We start from the raw sequence: 19,752 nt of genomic DNA, 5'->3' as shown, positions 1-19,752 counted from the left end.
TCTCCTCTCTACATTCCCTGACGATGTGTCCCTGGGCTGCGCCACGCTACTGCATGGGCCCTTGGACCTTCTCCTCTCTACATTCCCTGACGATGTGTCCCTGGGCTGCGCCACGCTACTGCATGGGCCCTTGGACCTTCTCCTCTCTACATTCCCTGACGATGTGTCCCTGGGCTGCGCCACGCTACTGCATGGGCCCTTGGACCTTCTCCTCTCTACATTCCCTGACGATGTGTCCCTGGGCGGCGCCACGCTACTGCATGGGCCCTTGGACCTTCTCCCCTCTACATTCACTGACGATGTGTCCCTGGGCTGCGCCACGCTACTGCATGGGCCCTTGGACCTTCTCCTCTCTACATTCCCTGACGATGTGTCCCTGGGCTGCGCCACGCTGCTGCATGGGCCCTTGGACCTTCTCCTCTCTACATTCCCTGACGATGTGTCCCTGGGCTGCGCCACGCTACTGCATGGGCCCTTGGACCTTCTCCTCTCTACATTCCCTGACGATGTGTCCCTGGGCTGCGCCACGCTACTGCATGGGCCCTTGGACCTTAGTCCTCTCTATATTCCCTGACGATGTGTCCCTGGGCTGCGCCACGCTACTGCATGGGCCCTTGGACCTTCTCCCCTCTACATTCACTGACGATGTGTCCCTGGGCTGCGCCACGCTACTGCATGGGCCCTTGGACCTTCTCCTCTCTTATAAACCTTTTGATCCATTGCCTCTCTCTTCCATGCACTAAAAAGCAAACATACACGTGCACGTAACCACAACACAATGTCTGTTGAAATCACATCAGAGAAATAATAATGATAAAAATATACCACACCATCTTACCAATAACTTTCCGTGAGCACTTAATATTCACATATGAAAATAAAAATACATGAATATTTGAATATACTTCACACAATTTATAGGCCTAAATAAGATCATAGGCCCTGCACATGACATGTTTTGTAATAAAGACCTAATGAATCTAAAATAGTATCCGGGTGTGACTCGCGTGAGTTTCACATAAATACTCTGATCCAAATGTTAAAACCTCTATGATTTGACAAAATGTAATTTCGTTATTAAACAAATGCTTTTAGCTAAGGCTACAATGTTTGCATACTAATAATAATCATGAATAATGTCAAAAGTCAGACAATATTGTAAACACATAAAAAATTGTGAAAAGTGAGAAAGAGAGTGGGAGTATTATGTTCCAAACGGAAATAATACAACGCGAAAATATAATAATCCCTATTAATATTATACGGAACTCGCCATGTCAAATAATTAATTCAATCCAAGATCCGAAATAGTATTCGGGGAAAACCCGAGTAATTGATGCAATTAGCGCATGTACATGTATATGTGCTACTTAGTAATGCGCTGTGCGGTACGTGTACCTTTGACCTCATTGGCAAGGCTATGCACAATCCTGCACGTCCGCCAAGCCATGTCAGCAATGATGGAAACCAACTAAATTTAATTGAAAAAATAATCTAAGATAGACGAACTAAATCAGTCATTTCTCTCTTTCCGCTTTACCTAGAAACTCCTGTTACGTATCAACATGAGCAGCAAGGAATACCATATTGTTTAGAAACTATGATTTTGAAATACGAACACGATAAAGCATGATTTTGGGGTTGAATTTGTAGCCAAAAACAACAAGAAATGAATGGATGCGCTATGCTTTCCGTATACACGCACATGGAAAATAAAACACAAAGCATCACTCGAGTTACTCGCACAAAAATCGCTCAAAACACATCCTAAAATTAATTTCACGACTCCCAAATCACCTCTACGTGCTCTATACATAATAATCTAGTGTAATTTGGAATGATTTAATTCCTAGAACCATTTATAATAATAAAAATAATAAAATAATAACGGAAGAACAAGAGAGATATAATCACCTAAAATGTACCACGCCAGGATGGAAAATTTTCCATCCTGGCGTGACCGCGTGGTTAGAAGCGGCCAATCAGCGCGGCTCACCTCACCTAGGCTGTTTCATCCTCTGTAGTATGAAGCCCTCTTCAAGAATCTTCCATTTCTGTCTGTCTTGCGCATCCCTTGCCCATGTGGTGCCTCTATATGCTGTTAAGTCATCTCGCCATCTTCGTCTTTGCCTTCCTCTTCTACGCTTTCCTGTTCTTGGTTGCCACTCGCTGACTCTTTTTGTCCATTTGTTGTCGTTTTTTCTTGCCACATGTCCTGCCCATCTCCATTTTGCTTCCCCGATCCTTTCCATGATGTCTTTGACTCCAGTTTTATTTCTGGCGCGGCTCATTACCAGTTAATTGATTGATTGATAATGACGTAATGCAGAAACGAATTTAAAGGCGCACTACGTGATTTGGATAGTAAAATTAAAGGATACTACTTAATAATATTTCGAATCCCGTCACATTATTAATAGAACATTATGCGCACATACAGTCACATTCGCCACTGAGTAAAGTGTCATAGATTTTGGTAAGTTCTCGGCCCCCGTCCCTATTAAGGGTGGGGCTGGTCTCTTTCTTGATTGAAATCGCTTCTCTCACTTTTCTTGGCTATAGTTTTTCTATTCTAAAAACTATTGTTTTACTACAGTTTGCAGCACCAACGTTGATAATTGACATGTATAATCAATTTGGATAATGTATATTTATGATATTAAATAAATTTTAAGTAGTTTTGCCACACTTTACAATACCAAGTTAGATAATTTGAATAACAACGCAGTCTTTCCATATCTTGCAATACCAATTTAGATGATCTTAGATACCCGAGTGATTTCGAAAGTATAATTCAGATTCATATCAATACCGACTTACCAGATGTTCCACATACCACATATTATTTAATATTTTTATATCAAAAGTTGCTTTACCACAACATGCAAATATTTAGATATACCAATGCTAGAATTTTAATTTTTAAGATTAAAGCAATCTTATAAATCATCCAATACCAATTCGGTTACTTAGTAATATAGTAATATATTACAATTTATGATCTTTAAAATGTTAAAAAAACTTTGCAATACCACTTCAGACAACAAATAGTTTTAATGCAATACCATTTTAGATGAAAAAGCAATACAGAGCAAAGCAAGGTAAGGCCCCCCCCAAAGTTTGTTTCCTGTAGCGCGCGCATTACGTTTTTGACGTCTTATTTTGCGCATTAGAATTTTTTTTTCACTTTTCAAAGAAAAATCACAAAAATAAAATAATATAAAACACTACTGGAGTAAACATTTACACATTACACAATATTTTCTAACCACTCCAGTTATTTAATATTTATATTAAAGGTGGGTAACCTGATTTTGGTTTCTCATATATTTATCATTAACATATTGAAATTTGGTGTTCCAAATCAGTATATTTCCGAAGAAATCATCAAAAAACTATCGAATTAGTCTCAACTGTGGTATACCACGTTTTAGACTAATTCAACAGTTTTTGACGATATCTTCGGAAATACACCTATTTGCTATTTGGAACTCCTAATTTCAGTATGTTAATGAGAACAATAGGATCTGTCATTTGATATCAATTTTTTTACATGATCATGATGATTATCATTAATAAAAACACTGTAGATTACCAGCTTCACGGTGTATCAAATGTCAGTAATTCCATAAAGAATTAGTCGCATTTACAAGGAACATTTACATGTTCTTTTTGTATGAATGCTTGAAAGGGACAACATTTTAAGCTTGACAGTTCTAAACTTGTCCGACGGCGAACCCGCTAAAAACCTACTAATTGTTGTGAATTCCCGTCGTAAAAGCCTATCCCACAAAATAACATTTTATGTCATACATAAGTTTTAAAGAATTTGATTTTCCAAATATATCAGGTCACCTTCCTTAAAGCACCTTGCAATGCCAACCGCAACTTGCAATACCAACTTAGATCATATACTGAAGCAATACTGAAGCATACTAACATAGACAACGTGTATTATCAATGTAGTGCATCCATATCTTGCAATACCAAAGCAAATTAATTTTGTTCACATCTTGCGGAACTAGTTGAGATATATATCTAGACAGATTCATCATATTTGTTATAACCGATGCAGTTATTATTATTCAATCATTCTTTATTAATCACATCATAAAAATACATCAAAATTAACAAAAGAATGTACGATCACCCCCAGGACACGCTGAAAACCTGCGTTAGCAGGCCATCAAGCAGGCAGGAGGGCCTTAAAAAGGCAACACAAAACACAATATAAAAATACAACTATTATAAAAATACAAATGCCAAAAATGTTTTTAACACAGCAAATGAGGACGTGGGGAGAGATGCAAAGCAGCAAGCAAAGGGGGGGGGGGAGCTAGATTGTAAGGTAAGGAGCCGCCTCCCAATGGGGCTCATTACGGGCGTTCCAGATTGTAAAGCTGCTGACTATAAGCGCGATCTTACTAATCTCCCGGACCAATTGCTTGGAGAATTTGTTGTACATGGTGTTACGTAGAATTATCATAAGTCAGTGCAAAATTTGCTACATTAGTGGAACCAAGGTTTTTTTGCACCCTTATACCCTAGGTAACAAGACCTGAGTTGGTTCCATTTTTTTCGAATGTGTCTTTGGCGGCCATTTTGAAATTCAAAATGGCCACTATATTTAGCCTTTTTAAAGCCATATTTGTCCCGAAAGTGCACAAAGTCATATTTTTTTAATGATTATTTATTATTTTGATTGTCAAAATCCACTAAGAACATAATTAGGATCATTTTTTAGAATCCAAGATGGCTGCCAAATCCAAAATGGCCGCCAATTTGTCTAAAATGGTCTGCCAGCTATAAGGACATTGATTTATTTCCTTTTTGCTGATTATTTTCACTACTTATGTTTCTGAGAATCCACTGAGAACTAAAAACTTAATTTGGTCCATTGTCTCCAATCCAAGATGGCCTCTAAATCCAAAATGGCGCCGTTTATTAAAATATAGTATACCGCTTTAGGCAATTACTATCATTGAGAGTAAAATACACGTATCTCATTTCTGTTAGATATGGATAAGAAAATGATTGTAAACAAGTAGTGCAACAACATTGTTTAAGGAGAATATAGGTGCATTTCACCTTTCAAAATGGCCGCCAAAATGTCTAAATTGGCTAAAATTAATAATTATGTCGGCATTTATGCAATGAAATACAGAAAATCATGTTTTTAAAAGTTGAAATTTTAATATTGCAATTCAACTTCAGCCATTTATGATAGAGCTGACCTGGAGGCATTTAAATGCTTAGTTATAATTAGTTGTCATCATCCATGTTATCAGTATTTTCAAGTTCCTCAGCACAGCTGTATTGGTACACTCTTCATCTGCTCCACAAGCACATGCAACTGTACAAGTCAGATTGTGTCGTCTGCAGGAACATCTTCTGGAGCATTTGCTTATTCCACATCCGCACCTAACAAGCTCGACAACAGACTCGGGAGCTATTGCAATGTCTGACAGGATAGGTACTTGAATGTTATCTGCATCACTCGACCATCCTAGCTCGAACGGGTCTGGAATATTTGGATTTACCACAAGGTCTTGACTACAAACATTATGCTTGCATATGCGCCCGCAGAATGTGTTGATGCCACACACCAGAAGTTGGGGGATTTATCAATCCCCCTGGTTGGCTCTTGAATTGTTTCCATCTCAGTTTTTCATCTGTGTTAGCCTGAAGGTCATTTTTTGTGCCCATGAGTCTGCACAAGAACCTCTCACAGCCTGAACAACACTTTGATGTCCTAAGACGGATATGTATTGGTTTCAGCAAGATTTTCCTTCTGTTGTCACCTGTCCCCATAAGCATGGTTGTCTGAAGACCATGAACCGTGAGTCTTCGAAGATCAAGGACCATAACATCTGTTTCTGGAATCTGGAATCTGGAACAGAATCTGGAACAATCTTCCTTCATCCATTAGGTCGTCTCCCACAGTTACTACTTTCAAATGTAGCCTGAAAACCCATCTTTTAAACTATTGCTGATGTTGTTTCTTTTGCATGTTTTTGTTTTCTTGTAGTCTTTAGTAGTAGCGTAATTTTTTTTGTAAAGTGCAATGATCATTTCTTTGAAATTGCGCTATAAAAAAGCCGTTGTATGTATGTATGTATCTTGGGTCATGATATGGACATTCTTTCCAGCTTCAGAGATCTCTGCTGCATGTAGCATGATTAGAGTGTCTGCTTTCCTCTTGTGTACTAACACCTGTCGATGTCTGAACATCATTCATGTTGCTTTCAAATGCAGATGTGTTACAGTGACTATGAAGGTTGCCGTGTCATCTTTGATAATTATGGAAGAGAAAACTCAATCAAAGATATAATCAGACGTCGCAAGTTAGGAATCCATTCATCAGCGAGAGCCTACATTGTGTTGCTAACACAACCCCCATCCATGACTCATAGCTATTTTTGGCCAACAATGAAACTAAGGACACCCTCGCAATCTACCTGGCAAACAAAGTTTTGAAGCTGAAGATTCCAGTAGTCACTGTAACACGTCTGCATGTGAGACGCAACATGAATCATGTTCAGCCATCGACAGGTTTTAGTACACAAGAGCAAGCAGACACTCTAATCATGCAGCAGAGAATGTCCCAAGATACAGGTGTTATGGTCCTTGCTCTTCGAAGACTAACGGTTCTTGGTCTTCAGACAATCATGTGTATAGGAGCAGGTGACAACAGAAGGAAAATCTTGCTGAAACCAATACATATCCGTCTTGGGACATCAAAAGCAGGATGCGACACATGTGGACATATCAGAGGTATAGGCAAGAAGACTGCCTTCAATGCCTTCACTGAAGTAACACCTGAAGAACTCACAGCACTGGGTCAACTTGGTGATGCAGAAATGCCATCTCAAAGTGTTGTTTCAGGCTGTGAGAGGTTTTTGTGCAGGCTCATGGGCACAAAAATGACCTACAGGCCAACACAGTTGAACAACTGAGATGGAAACGCTTCAAGAGCCAACCAGGGGGGATTGATAAAATCCCTCCAACTTCTGGTGCGTGGCATCAACACATTCTGCGGGCGCATATGCAAGCATATATTTGGAGTCAAGACCATGTGGTAAATCCAAATATTCCAGACCCGTTCAAGCTAGGATGGTCGAGTGATGCAGATAACATTCCAGTACCTATCCTGTCAGACATTGCAATAGCTCCCGAGTCTGTTGTCGAGCTTGTTAGGTGCGGATGTGGAATAAGCAAATGCTCCAGAAGATGTTCCTGCAGACGACACAATCTGACTTGTACAGAAGCATGTGCTTATGGAGCAGATGAAGAGTGTACCAATACAGCTATGGTGATGGTGAAAATACTGATAACATAGATGATGACAACTAGGCGTTAAAATGCCTCAAGGTCAGCTCTATCATAAACGTCTAAAGTTGAATTACTATATTGAAATTTCAACTTTTAAAACGCGATTTTCTGCATTTCATTGCATAAATGCTGACAAATTAGCTGAAAATCTTAGCCAATTTCAAGATACTTTAGTGGCCATTTTGAAAGGTGAAATACACCTATATTCTCCTTAAACAATGTTATTGCAAAAGATGTTTAGAATCATTTTCTTACCCATATCTGACAGAAATGAGATACATGTATTTTACTCTCAATGATAGTAATTGCCTAAAGCGGTATGCCATATTTTAATAAAAGGCGGCCATTTTGGATTTAGAGGCCATCTTGGATTGGAGAAAATGGACCAAATTAAGGTTGTATTTCTCAGTGGATTCTCAGAAACATAAGTAGTGAATAAATCAGCAAAAAAGGAAAGAAATCAATGTCCTTATTGCTGGCAGACCATTTTAGACAAATTGGTGGCCATTTTGGATTTGGCAGCCATCTTGGATTCTAGAAAATGATCCTAATTATGTTCTTAATGGATTTGACAATCAAAAGTATAAATAATCAGTAAGAAAAATATGACTTTGTGCACTTTCGGGATAAATATGGCTTAAAGACACATTCGAAAAAAATGGAACCAACTCAGGTTTTGTTCGTAGGGGTATTTAGAAGCTAAAAAGCATTGGTTCCACTAATGTAGCAAATTTTGCACTGGGTTACGTAACACCATGTACTATTGGCTCCTGCGAATTTGAAGGTGTCGCGCAATCTCCCCACGTTCTCACTTGTAACCAGACCCCTGGACCCAATTTCAAAACAGTTCAGGTAACATTTGAACCCTTTTTGGATGATATCAGATTGCAAATTTTGGTATTTGGAACATTTTCGCACGTGGGCGTTTTGGATGTTTGTTTCTAGAGGAACAGTTAGCTCGAATATGTGAATGGACTTTTTATGGTTGTCAATGATGATAAGATCGGGTTTTTGAGCAGTAGGCAGGATATTTAGTGGAAGAGTGCCGCCTGTTATTGTGTATCCAGGGAGGTCGGCAAAAATAACACAATTGTCTTTGATGGTTTGGGACAGCATATTAATAATATGGGTGAGGATACTATTGTGCCGGCATGTATACCTGCCTTGCTGGAGGGACACGGAGCAATTGTTTAAAACATGGAGGAGGGTTTGAGTGTTGTGGCATAACTTACATTTGGCATTGACTCTTTTACCCCAAGTTCGGAGGTTGGTGAAAGTGGGTAAAAAGTCAATGCAAGATCTAACAGCAAAACTCAAGATCCCCCTGGGCAAGTTATAGATCATCGACTTCCAAGTAAGGTCACTGTTCTCAGCCTCAATAAGTTTTAGCATGTTACCCTGGGCGACAAGGGGCTGGATATAATTTCTCCATTCCCTTTGTTTTTCACATGTGAGTTCCTTTTTGATGTTTTCCTTGACCATCTTCCATTTGGGCCTGTTTTCTTCAGTAGAAGAATCTTGGACCGCGTTAGCGCAGGCAGTGAGGTAGATGGCGCTCCATCGTTTACTCCCGAAATTCTTCATTTTTTGCTTCCAAGCGGACTCCCGAGTGATCTTACATTGAAGAGCGTGGATCACTCGTTCATCTGCTTTCACGAGACATCTTGCATACGATAATGTATGAGCTTCTAAATAGATGTCAGAAAGTTTTGGAAGGGATGGCCCATCAGGGCTGTAAAGAACAGCTGGTGTGGAACCAAATTTGGCAACCCCAAGCCAAGATTTTATAGCATTGGTGTGAAGGTGATCAAGGCACATCAACTGGGTGTCGGATAGTTCATGGACTGAGAACAAATAGCGTAAAGCAGGAATAGAGTATTGAATGTATACTCTGAGTTTATACTCATCCCTGACGAGGCTTTCATTGATATTATTCATATGTTCAGTGATCTTGTTCTGAATGATCTCAAAGGTGTCCTTGGCTTTATAACCATGGGTGATATGTTTGCCCAGGAATTTTTCAGGAGCCTCATTTATTGTTTTTAAGACATTTTCACCGATCTTGAATTGACATGTGTTTGGTTTACCACTACAAATGGACATAGACTTACACTTAGACGGTTTCAAGGTAAGGTTCATAGATTTGGTAATTTGGTGAATTTCAGACATTATCTTTTGATGCTTGCGTTGGCACCGGTTATCAAACAGAAATCATCTGCAAATGGCAGGGTGATATATTTCTCTCCTTCCATGTTATAACCATGCAGACTTTCTTGGTTTTTCAGCAAAAAGATAATGGGTCCCCCTGAAACACACCTCGTTTGAACTTGAACGGCGCACTTGTCCAGGATGGCCCCCTTATCGTGCCTTCGAGCTGAGAATACAAGTTTTTAATATAAGTGCATATTGGATCAGGTATTTGATTCCTCTGCAAGGTGTAGTTAATTAGATTGTGCTCAACTGAGCCGAATGCGTCAGCGAGATCGAAATAAGTGATATGGGTGGTTTTCTTTTTAAGTTTTGCATGACTTATTAATTCCCCCATAACCATGGTGTGTTCTATGCATCCATTGATGCCCTTTAAAAAAGCCTTTTGAGTGTGAGAGTCAAGTAAATTATTACCAATAAGATATTCTGACATCCGGTCTGAAAGAATTTGATGGAACAGTTTGCCGACGCAAGAAGTCAGGGATATCATACGGACATGTTCTGGTTGATTGGTATCCCCTGCCTTGTGGATGAGCGTTACGGTACTTTGAGACCAACTCATTGGAGGCTCACTAGTGTATATTAACTTAGTAAAAATTGTAGCCAGGATATGATGTGTAGCAGGTAATTTCCGAAGCATGCCGTACATCAGTCCATCGGGACCTGGAGCCGAAGTGGGCTTCTTTGAGTTAACCAGTTTTCTTATATCTCTAGGGCGAACCGCATCCATGCAAAAACTGTTCGATGAATTATCGTCGACTGGTAAATATGGAAACCAATTCAAATGGTCTAAAACAACCGGATTTGCTGTACTGTACTTTCCTGGGAAATAGTTATTAGCCGTTTCCAACGAAAATGTTGGACCAAGGGTTTGTTGGTCCAAACTACCATTGGCGCATTTATCAGCAAATTGCCAAAAGTGTTTATGGTAGAGAGTTTCTTGATGTCTGGCTAATTTCTGTTGTTGAGTTTTGTCGTTGAGTTTTTTTAGAAAGTTATGCGTTTTAACTGCCTGTTTAAATGCTTTCCTGTCTTCTTTGGTTGCGTTCTTACCAAACGCCTTTTTCCGTAAACTATTTTTGAGAGCTTTTGCGCGTTTAAGCGCAGAGGGTTCATGTTTTGTATACTCCTTTGTGTGATTAGTCTCTTCAGCAAGGAAGTCATCATTGTCCGATAGAACGTCGCACATTAAACGTATCGGCTGCCTCTGCCGGGGTTAATCGGTCCGCTGAGAGATCGAAATGCAGTGGACCGAGCAAGCCATTAACCTCGTTATTGTATGTACTCCACACATCCCGTGTTAAATTGGGGGAGGATAAACTTAGCTGTCTCTAGCTCGCATTGTGACGAGACAAAAGTAATACCAGAGAGTAGTTATTCTTGAGAGGGCACTCACCTCATTTGCATGGCAAAATTACCCGTCTCCTCTGCAGCCAATTTGGTTTCGCTCCATCGAAATCAAGCTGGTCACGGAGGAGACTACTTTCCTTTGTGTTTGTTCATTTGTGTATGGAGAGCCCTTTTTGGAGTCCGTTTGGACTCAGGCTACGCTCTCAGCTAGAGTCCGACGCTGCATTGTACTAGAAACACCTTCTCTGTGAACTCGCTAGAGCAAGGAAAATAAAAACTGGTTTCATTACTATCTGTTTTTGAGCTTTTTTGCAGGTCTGCGACCATGGTGTTACCACAACTGTCTTTGCGTCATTAACATGTGCTGGAGTCTAGCACAGGTCAACCAAAGTCCCGGATTTTAATAAGACAATAATGATTGACACACACACCAGGAAGTTTCTCATCCAAAAGAATGAGAAAATTTAAATTCTCACCATTTTGGCCGTTTCTCATCAAAATGTCCGTTTTCTCATCCAAAACTTCCTTAGTGTATTAAGTTAGCTTAGGCCTATTGATCCTAAATTTGCTGGTCGGGTAAAACTCGCTTTAGGGGGGGGTGTAAAAAGTTGGCCACACATGCGTATAGGCCTACATTATCATACTTGAGTGCCCCTCCCCCCCCCCCCCGGTGAAATTTGAGACTCATTTGGTCACCGTCCTAACCGTCCTTGCCCACACGAGTCGCCCAGGAGTAGGCCCTACCCGGCATTATTAATTATTAGTGGTTAGCCTCCCTAAATACAGTCGCGTATCGTGTTGTCAATTATCGTTACTTGTGTCCATGGATATGACCCCATGTATAACGTAGGCCCCTAGTCTTCATAGAATTCACACAGTCTATGCCATGTCATTTACGGATACAAAGAGGATAATAATGTTGAGGGCGCCCACAAAATCTTACACCGTCTTACACAATGTTCCAAGGCAAAGTTCAGTTTAATATTTACTCATCGTAAAAATACAGACGTTTTATTATGTGATGATGTTGTCTGGATGGGTGGACAGTTGTCACACTGTGGAAAAACAACAACCGGGAATCCGCATTCATTTACAAATAGCATTAAATTAGTATCACATAGTGGCCTCCGTGCAGTGGAAAACCTTAATTCTTTCATCAAAAAGAAATGAAAATGACAAAAAAAAACGGATCCACCTGTACGCCTATAAAATGGGCACAGAAATTTGTCTCAAATATGAATGAATTTTAAGAAACATACGGGATATGATGAACCAATGACCTGACGCCATGATAGTAGGATCTATTAGTCGTTTTATATACAATGTATATACCGTGTTGTCATAATACCAATATTTGACATAATATATAACGAGTAATATTTAGTATTGTAAATATGCAGTTCATATGCACAAACGAACACTGATCTTTATGATATTCAGGTTGTTGTACATCTCATATAACATGTCATATAGGAGGTCATATGTGTTGACCTTCTCCTATTGTATTTGTTCATCTGTGTATGGAGAGGATTAGCGCCATTAAAACTCCATCAGTATTTGGGCGTAGTTCAGTGAACTCACCAGATTGCTATTCCAAGTACTTTGATAAATACAGATAATATGTATTAATGGGTCGAGGCGATTGCATTGAAAAACTAATAAATTATTCATAACAGTTACGTAATCAATCGATAGTGCGGACACTTTTCATTTACAAACCACCAAAATTCGTAATCTTTTAGCGTTGGAAAAGAAACCATGTGAATAGAGTGTCATCCCCCTGGTAATACATACTAATACTAACAGAGACATACCGGATAAATAGAGGCCTTGCATTCTTTTATCGATTGGCTCCAAACAAAGGATTTGAACCGGTGTCCTTCACCGTAGTTATGGCGGAGTGCAGTCCATTCAATCAAATGTTGTCATCAACCTATTTGATCGTAGTGCAGGGTTATGTGTGTGAGACGAACTGTCACGGTAGATTGCAATCATGCTTTTGTTGAATGCATTTGAGTAGTCCGCCATATTTACGGGATGATACGTCACATGCAAGGCCTCTATACGGTCGTGGTTCGGGCTGTAGCTTCGTTGAACTGTACATGATCGTGATGATGGTGTCCAATGGTATAAATGAAGTTCCAATTTCAAAATCAAAAATCCAAATAGCGGTCAGTTTAAGATGAATTTGTTACCCAAAAATAGTCCAGTAGGTTCTAGATGGTTAGTAAAACAATATGGCAGGTACAGACTAAAAGACGAGACGTTTTGTCAGCTCCCCAAGGAAAAATATGCAAGGAAGATTTCCGGGAGCAGCGAGCGAGCTCGCTGACTGACAAAGCAAAAATATTTATATTAAAACAGTTACCACGATACCAGTTTTGCCACACTTTACAATACCAGTTTAGACAACTTCCACATCAGTGTAGTTTTTCCGTATCTTGAAATACCAATTTAGAAGACTGTTAAGACGAATTTAAATAGAGAAAACAAGTTGTACGTCCTTTAATACCAGTTAATTTTGTGACACAGTGTATCGCAAAAAAAAAATGAAATTGAATACAGTATATATGTGAAACACTGCTATTGCCAGACATGCTAATGCTGCAAATGTCAAGAAGGGCAAAAATAGGCAATAAACAGTGATGCAAAAAAGGATAATAGCTACATTACATTGGTGTATCGTATTACCTGTATTGCAGGATTTCAATATACTTATTGGTTTCAGTCCGGTAATAAGCAATGTAATTAATAAATGTTAGTACATTGAGCTGCCGTCATGAAATAAATGTTATTTGAAGCCATTACACGAGGAATAAGATCATGTAAATAGAATTCAAAGACGTGGCAAAATAATAGAACATTATGCGCATATACAGTCACAATCGCCACTGCATATACACACCCACGCACTCAACAAACTGATACTCGCACTTTTGATGAGTGTCTGGCTATTTGTGGTATTTCCATTTCTTACAATTTGCCAATTTAGATGATTTACACCAAACCAATCTCACCACGCCTTGCGTCCATATCGTACATATCAACACAGACAAAAACAATGCGTTCAACGTTTATGATATCAACAGATTTACTACAAGAGTGTAGAGATTTATACGTGTTGATAGTCATGGTAGTAGACATCAAAGAAAAGTTTAAAACTAGTCAACAACACTCGCGTTTTTGTCCGAATAATTTCAGAGTAACCATACTCCGTCATCAGCGGTGTGATACTGGTCAATGACTGATGTATGACATTTACTTCCTGTTGACAATGTCCTTTTTTTTTTTTTGTCAGGTGTTTTCTACGAGTAAAGTGTCATAGATTTTGGAAAGTTCACGAGCCCGTCCCTATTAAGGGTGGGGCTGGTCTCTTTCTTGATGAAAATTGCTTCTCTCACTTTTCTTGGTTATAGTTTTTCTATTCTAAAAACTATTGTTTTACTACAGTTTGCAGCACCAACGTTGATAATTGACATGTATAATCAATTTGGATAATGTATGTTTATGATATTAAATAAATTGTAAGTAGTACAATACCAAGTTAGATAATTTGCATAACAACGCAGTCTTTCCATATCTTGCAATACCAATTTAGATGATTTTAGATACCCGAGTGATTGCGAAACTACTATTCAGATTAATATCAATACCGACTTACAACATGTACCAAAGCCTATACAGGTATTTAATATAATAGCTGAGATATATATCTAGACAGATTCATCATATTTGTTACAACCGATGCAGTTATTAAATATTTATATTTAAATCAGTTACCACGATACCAGTTTTGCCACACTTTGAAATACCAGTTTAGACAACTTCCACATCAATGTAGTTTTTCCGTATCTTGCAATACCAATTTAGAAAACTTTTTTAGATGAAGTTAGATAGAATAAAGCCAGTTTTACGTCTTTTAATACCAGTTGAGGTACCGTAATCAAGACCAATCTTATCGATATCCCACGATTTGCTATACCAATAATTAAGGTACTTTATTAAAAGCAATATCTCCACGTATCAATAATAGATAATGTATTTATAAGCGTTAAAAATATTGCTAAATTTTGCAAGATTATACTATTCAGATATACTTTAAAGCAATCTTATCACAAGTTTCAATAGCAAGAATTAAAGGGGGGGTAACCCTATCGGTTTAGGATATGGATTCTCTTCAAACTTACATACAATGTCAAACATTGTCCCCTTTATCCATCTATGTGAGAAAACGGGAACAATTTCAGCATAAATGTGACTAATTAGCATCCAATACATTGGTACGCGTGAATTGCATTCTGGTCAGGCATCCCGAAACAACGGCCGAGTGCATGTCCCGGTGGAAACAGGAAGTGTTCGCCTTGGCACTGAAAACCGGCTCGCCCCTGTACACTTTTATACCTTCTATTCATACTGATTAATCTTAAAAAACATTACATATCACTGCGCTCATTATCATTCTTGACAAGATAGCCCATGCTGTATTTACTTCGCTTAATTATTTCTTTATTTTTAGCTATATCATGCACATTTTCACATATTTATGATTTTTCTTTGTTTTATTTTTTTACTAATTTTTTAATGGGGGGGGGTGCTCTCATAATTTTTTTCATATTCCTCGTATCATGCTTGACAATATAGGTCATGTTGTCTTATTTATTTCGCCTCTTATGTATTTCTTTATTTTTGTTTTTTGTTTTATATCTTTTTTATATTTTTGTTTGACATTAGGGGGCCTATTTGATGTATTTTTGCGGACGAATTGGTACTGGGGTGAAGTCTTCCGAATCTATTCCGATTTCATTCTATTCTAATACCAATTTAGACAATTGGCTTCTCAAGGTAGTTTTTCCATATTCAAAATACCAATTTAGATGATAGCAAACCAGGATTTACATATTACAATACCAGTTGAGATACATATTAAAACAGACTTCCGACCTATTCTAAAAAGCAGATGCAATTATCATGATTATTTGACATTTATATTAAAAGCAATATCACCGGAACTTGCCATTTTCATTGATTTCACCACATCGTATAATACCAAATTTGATAATCAAGTTGTAAATCAAATCAGAATTACGGCTTGCAATACCATAATTTACATTTGTACCAAAGCAGTTTTACGACGTCTTTCATTTCTAATTGAAAAAATATAAGATTTATTACAATTGCAATACCAATTTGGATATATTTGTACAATGCTCATCAGTATTAAGTCAATGTAAATTAGTGTAAGTGGGTGTGGGTGTATGGAGTGGAGTGTATTTGTATGGGGCGTTTGTCTGTATTCTAACTTGCTGATCTGCCTTTCTCTCCTTTGTATGTTAACGTCTGTGTCAGCATAAAATGATCCACGGTGACTAAGAAATGTTACAATTTGTAGCTGAATTCCCTAAAGTAAAATAAGCAAACAATGTATGTAAGGAGGGTAAAGTAACAGGCTGAATGTAAAAAATTGCATTTATGTATTTATGTACAAAGGCTTTACATTTACAGGACAATCAATTTCTATTGCAGCTGGACAAATAGACTCTGTCTGATGATAGCATATGAGCAAGATTACTGGGTACTCTAACGGTGCGGTTGTGGCGATTCACCATGTTTATGTTAACAAAATACCTCAGGCGTTACATTTACTCGGGTATTGAAGACAATATGAGCTTTCTTCTGATACCAAAATCTTAGTTTCGATGAAAAAAATGGGGCTGGGGGGGCAAGGCTGTCAACCGGGTCACACCCCACTGTTTGTGATACAGAATGACTAAAATGTGACCTCCTATAAAATGATTGTAGTGGTATGCCCTTTGTGTAATTCTGCTGATTGTATTTGGAGCTATTTGGCATACATACTTTTTTGATTAATTTTTTATGGCACAATGTATCGCTAAAAAAATATGAAATGCTAATAAATGTCTACAATTTCCCATTTAGAGTAATCTTGCGTGCTACTTTGTAGCCCTAAAATTGTAGTTCTTTTAATTCGGATGCTAACTCTGAACTAAAAAACCATTTACTAACATATATATCAAGATAGAAAAAATCCTCAAAATATCACGAAATTTATCAGATCTAATGTCCTAATCATAGTTAACAATAGCGCCAGCTATGGGATAGAAATCAGTTTTGTGAGCTATCACTTATAATACCTGAGGGTGCTTTATCTGTTCATGGCTAGTATTAATTTTGATGATGTAATGTAGCTTTAGCCTTACGATTTGGAATGTCCTCTTTTTTCACACGGCTCATGCATAAAAGTACAATTAAAACAGTAGACAACAATAAACGTTTAATAATATTTATAAAAAGTTGGGTGGATTCATTAATAAAAGTGGTAGATTCATAAAAGCATTAATTTGGTTAACATACCCTTATCCGAGTTAGACTAATATTAATTAGTTTTGGTCATTAGATTTTTTGTCCTCACAGACCATTTCAGTGACGCTGATCATTTCTGTGATATCTCAGCAAAGTATTCAATGTTATTTTACTAAAAGACTATGAAGTGATAAGTTTGGAATGAAAATATTAAGTACAAAGAAAATAAACAGAATAAAAGAGTTGTTAAAACAGTACCTTGCGTTGACTCAGTGGTTTGTTGATCATCAGTTAATGTTGCACAAGCAGCTCGATCTATAATCAGAATGATTTTAAGATCCTTCAAGGTCATCAAAATAATCCTGATGACCGTTAAACACACATTCCCATCTGTACTTGGGATATTAGGGAGGGATGAATATTCTCAACTTACACAAGTAGTAATGGATTGTTTTCATAAACAACGTGGGAAGACTTGTGCACGATTGGATTTATTTATATACCTCCATGGTAAGATCAAGTTGAAGGATATCATTTAGTAGGTATGCAAGAACTTCTTCGTAAGAGTAGAGGAATAAGAATACTTTTGAATGTAGTATTAGCACAAGTAATTCTAGTGAATTTTATTTGTAAAAATATATAGTTTTGATTTAATTAATTTTGTTGCACAGAATGTATCGCAATAAAAAAAATGAAATTGAATACAGTATATATGTGAAACACTGCTATTGTCAGACATACTAATGCTGCAAGTGTCAAGAAGGGCAGAAATAGGCAATAAATAGTGATGCAAAAAAGGATAATAGCTACATTACATGTATCGTATTACATGTATTGCAGGATTTCAATATACTTAATACGGTAATAAGCAATGTAATTAATAAATCTTAGTACATTGAGATATCGTCATGAAATAAATGTTATTTGAAGCCAATGCCATTACACGAGGAATAAGATCATGTAAATTGAATTCAAAGACGTGGCAAAATAATAACATTATGCGCACATACAGTCACATTCGCCCCTGCATATACACACCCACTCAACAAACTGATACTCGCACTTTGGATGAGTGTCTGGCTATTTCTTAGGGACGCACCATTAGATATTATCGGGGGGCTAGGGAGTTTGGGTCAGGCAGAAATTTGTTTGTTTTTTTCTGCCGCCTAAGGCTGCACATTTTTTTTTCGCCGACTTCGGAAGCAATTTTTTTTTTCGCCGCCTTTGGTGGCGAAGTTGTCTTTTTTCAATTTTAATGTATACCTTTCTACAGAGCTGGGCAGGGAATTTTTTTTTTTACTCATCAGTGAGGCAACATTTTTTTTTACTCATCAGTGAGGCAAAATTTTTTTCTTCAAAAACTCCCTAGCCCCCCCGATAATATCTAATGGTGCGTCCCTTACAATACCAATTTAGATGATTTTAGACACCAAATCAATCTCACCACGCCTTGCGAAGCAAATTGAAGTATATACATATCAACACAGACTTACCACATTTTGCAAAAAACAATGCGTGCAACGTTTATGATATCAATAGATTTACTACAAGAGTGTAGAGATTTATGCGTGTTGGTAGTAGACATCAAAGAAAAGTTTAAAACTAGTCAACAACACTTGCGTTTTTGTCCGAATAATTTCAGAGCATCGAGCTACTAAGCTACCATGTTCTACCTTTTAAGATGAAGTTAGATAGAATAAAGTCAGTTTTTTAATACCAGTTGAGGTACCGTAATCAAGTTTCTGGAAACTGGAACGCCTTTGGAGAAGCCCGTCCCTGCCAATCGAAACACAAATCAAGCTGTTTCAGACAACGTGTGTTACTGTCTTTCTGTACGGGTGCGAGTCATGGGTAATTACCAAGGATATGGCAAACAAGATCAATGCATTTGCAACATCTTGCTACAGAGTCATGTTAAACATCAAGCGTGTGGATCGGATTCCAAATGAAACCATCTACAACCTGACCAACACCACTCCACTGGTTGCCAGAGTCAAGATTCATCAACTCAAATTTCTCGGCCATATACTGCGTCTTGAAGATGGCGAGCCTGTGAAAGAATATGCGCTTTATATTCCACCACATGGGAAGAGGAAACCGGGACGGCCGCGCACACTGTACTTACAGTATGTCCAGCACCTCCTGGGAGATACTGAAGGGATGCTGCAGCCAAACAAAATTGTTTCGCTTGCCCAAGATCGCATTAGTTGGAGAAAGCTTGTAGTCGCCTGCTCCGCAGCCGACTGATGATGATGAATCAAGACCAATCTTATCGATATCCCACAATTTGCTATACCAATAATTAAGGTACTTTATTAAAAGCAATATCTCCACGTATCAATAATAGATAATGTATTTATAAGTTTTAAAAAATATTGCTACTTTTGCAAGATTATACTATTCAGATATACACTAAGCCAAAAAAGAAACTTATAATTTTTCACAAGGTCGTATCTTAAAATCCTCTATATAAAAATGAACAAAAATTGCACACAGGATTACTTCAATACTCTACTCTAAACACTGGTCAGTAACCAAACA

Source organism: Amphiura filiformis, chromosome 5, assembly GCF_039555335.1.
Source record: "Amphiura filiformis chromosome 5, Afil_fr2py, whole genome shotgun sequence".
Taxonomy (NCBI): Eukaryota; Metazoa; Echinodermata; class Ophiuroidea; order Amphilepidida; family Amphiuridae; genus Amphiura; species Amphiura filiformis.
The sequence above is the reverse complement of the archived record's forward strand: the minus strand, read 5'-3'. Positions refer to the sequence as shown.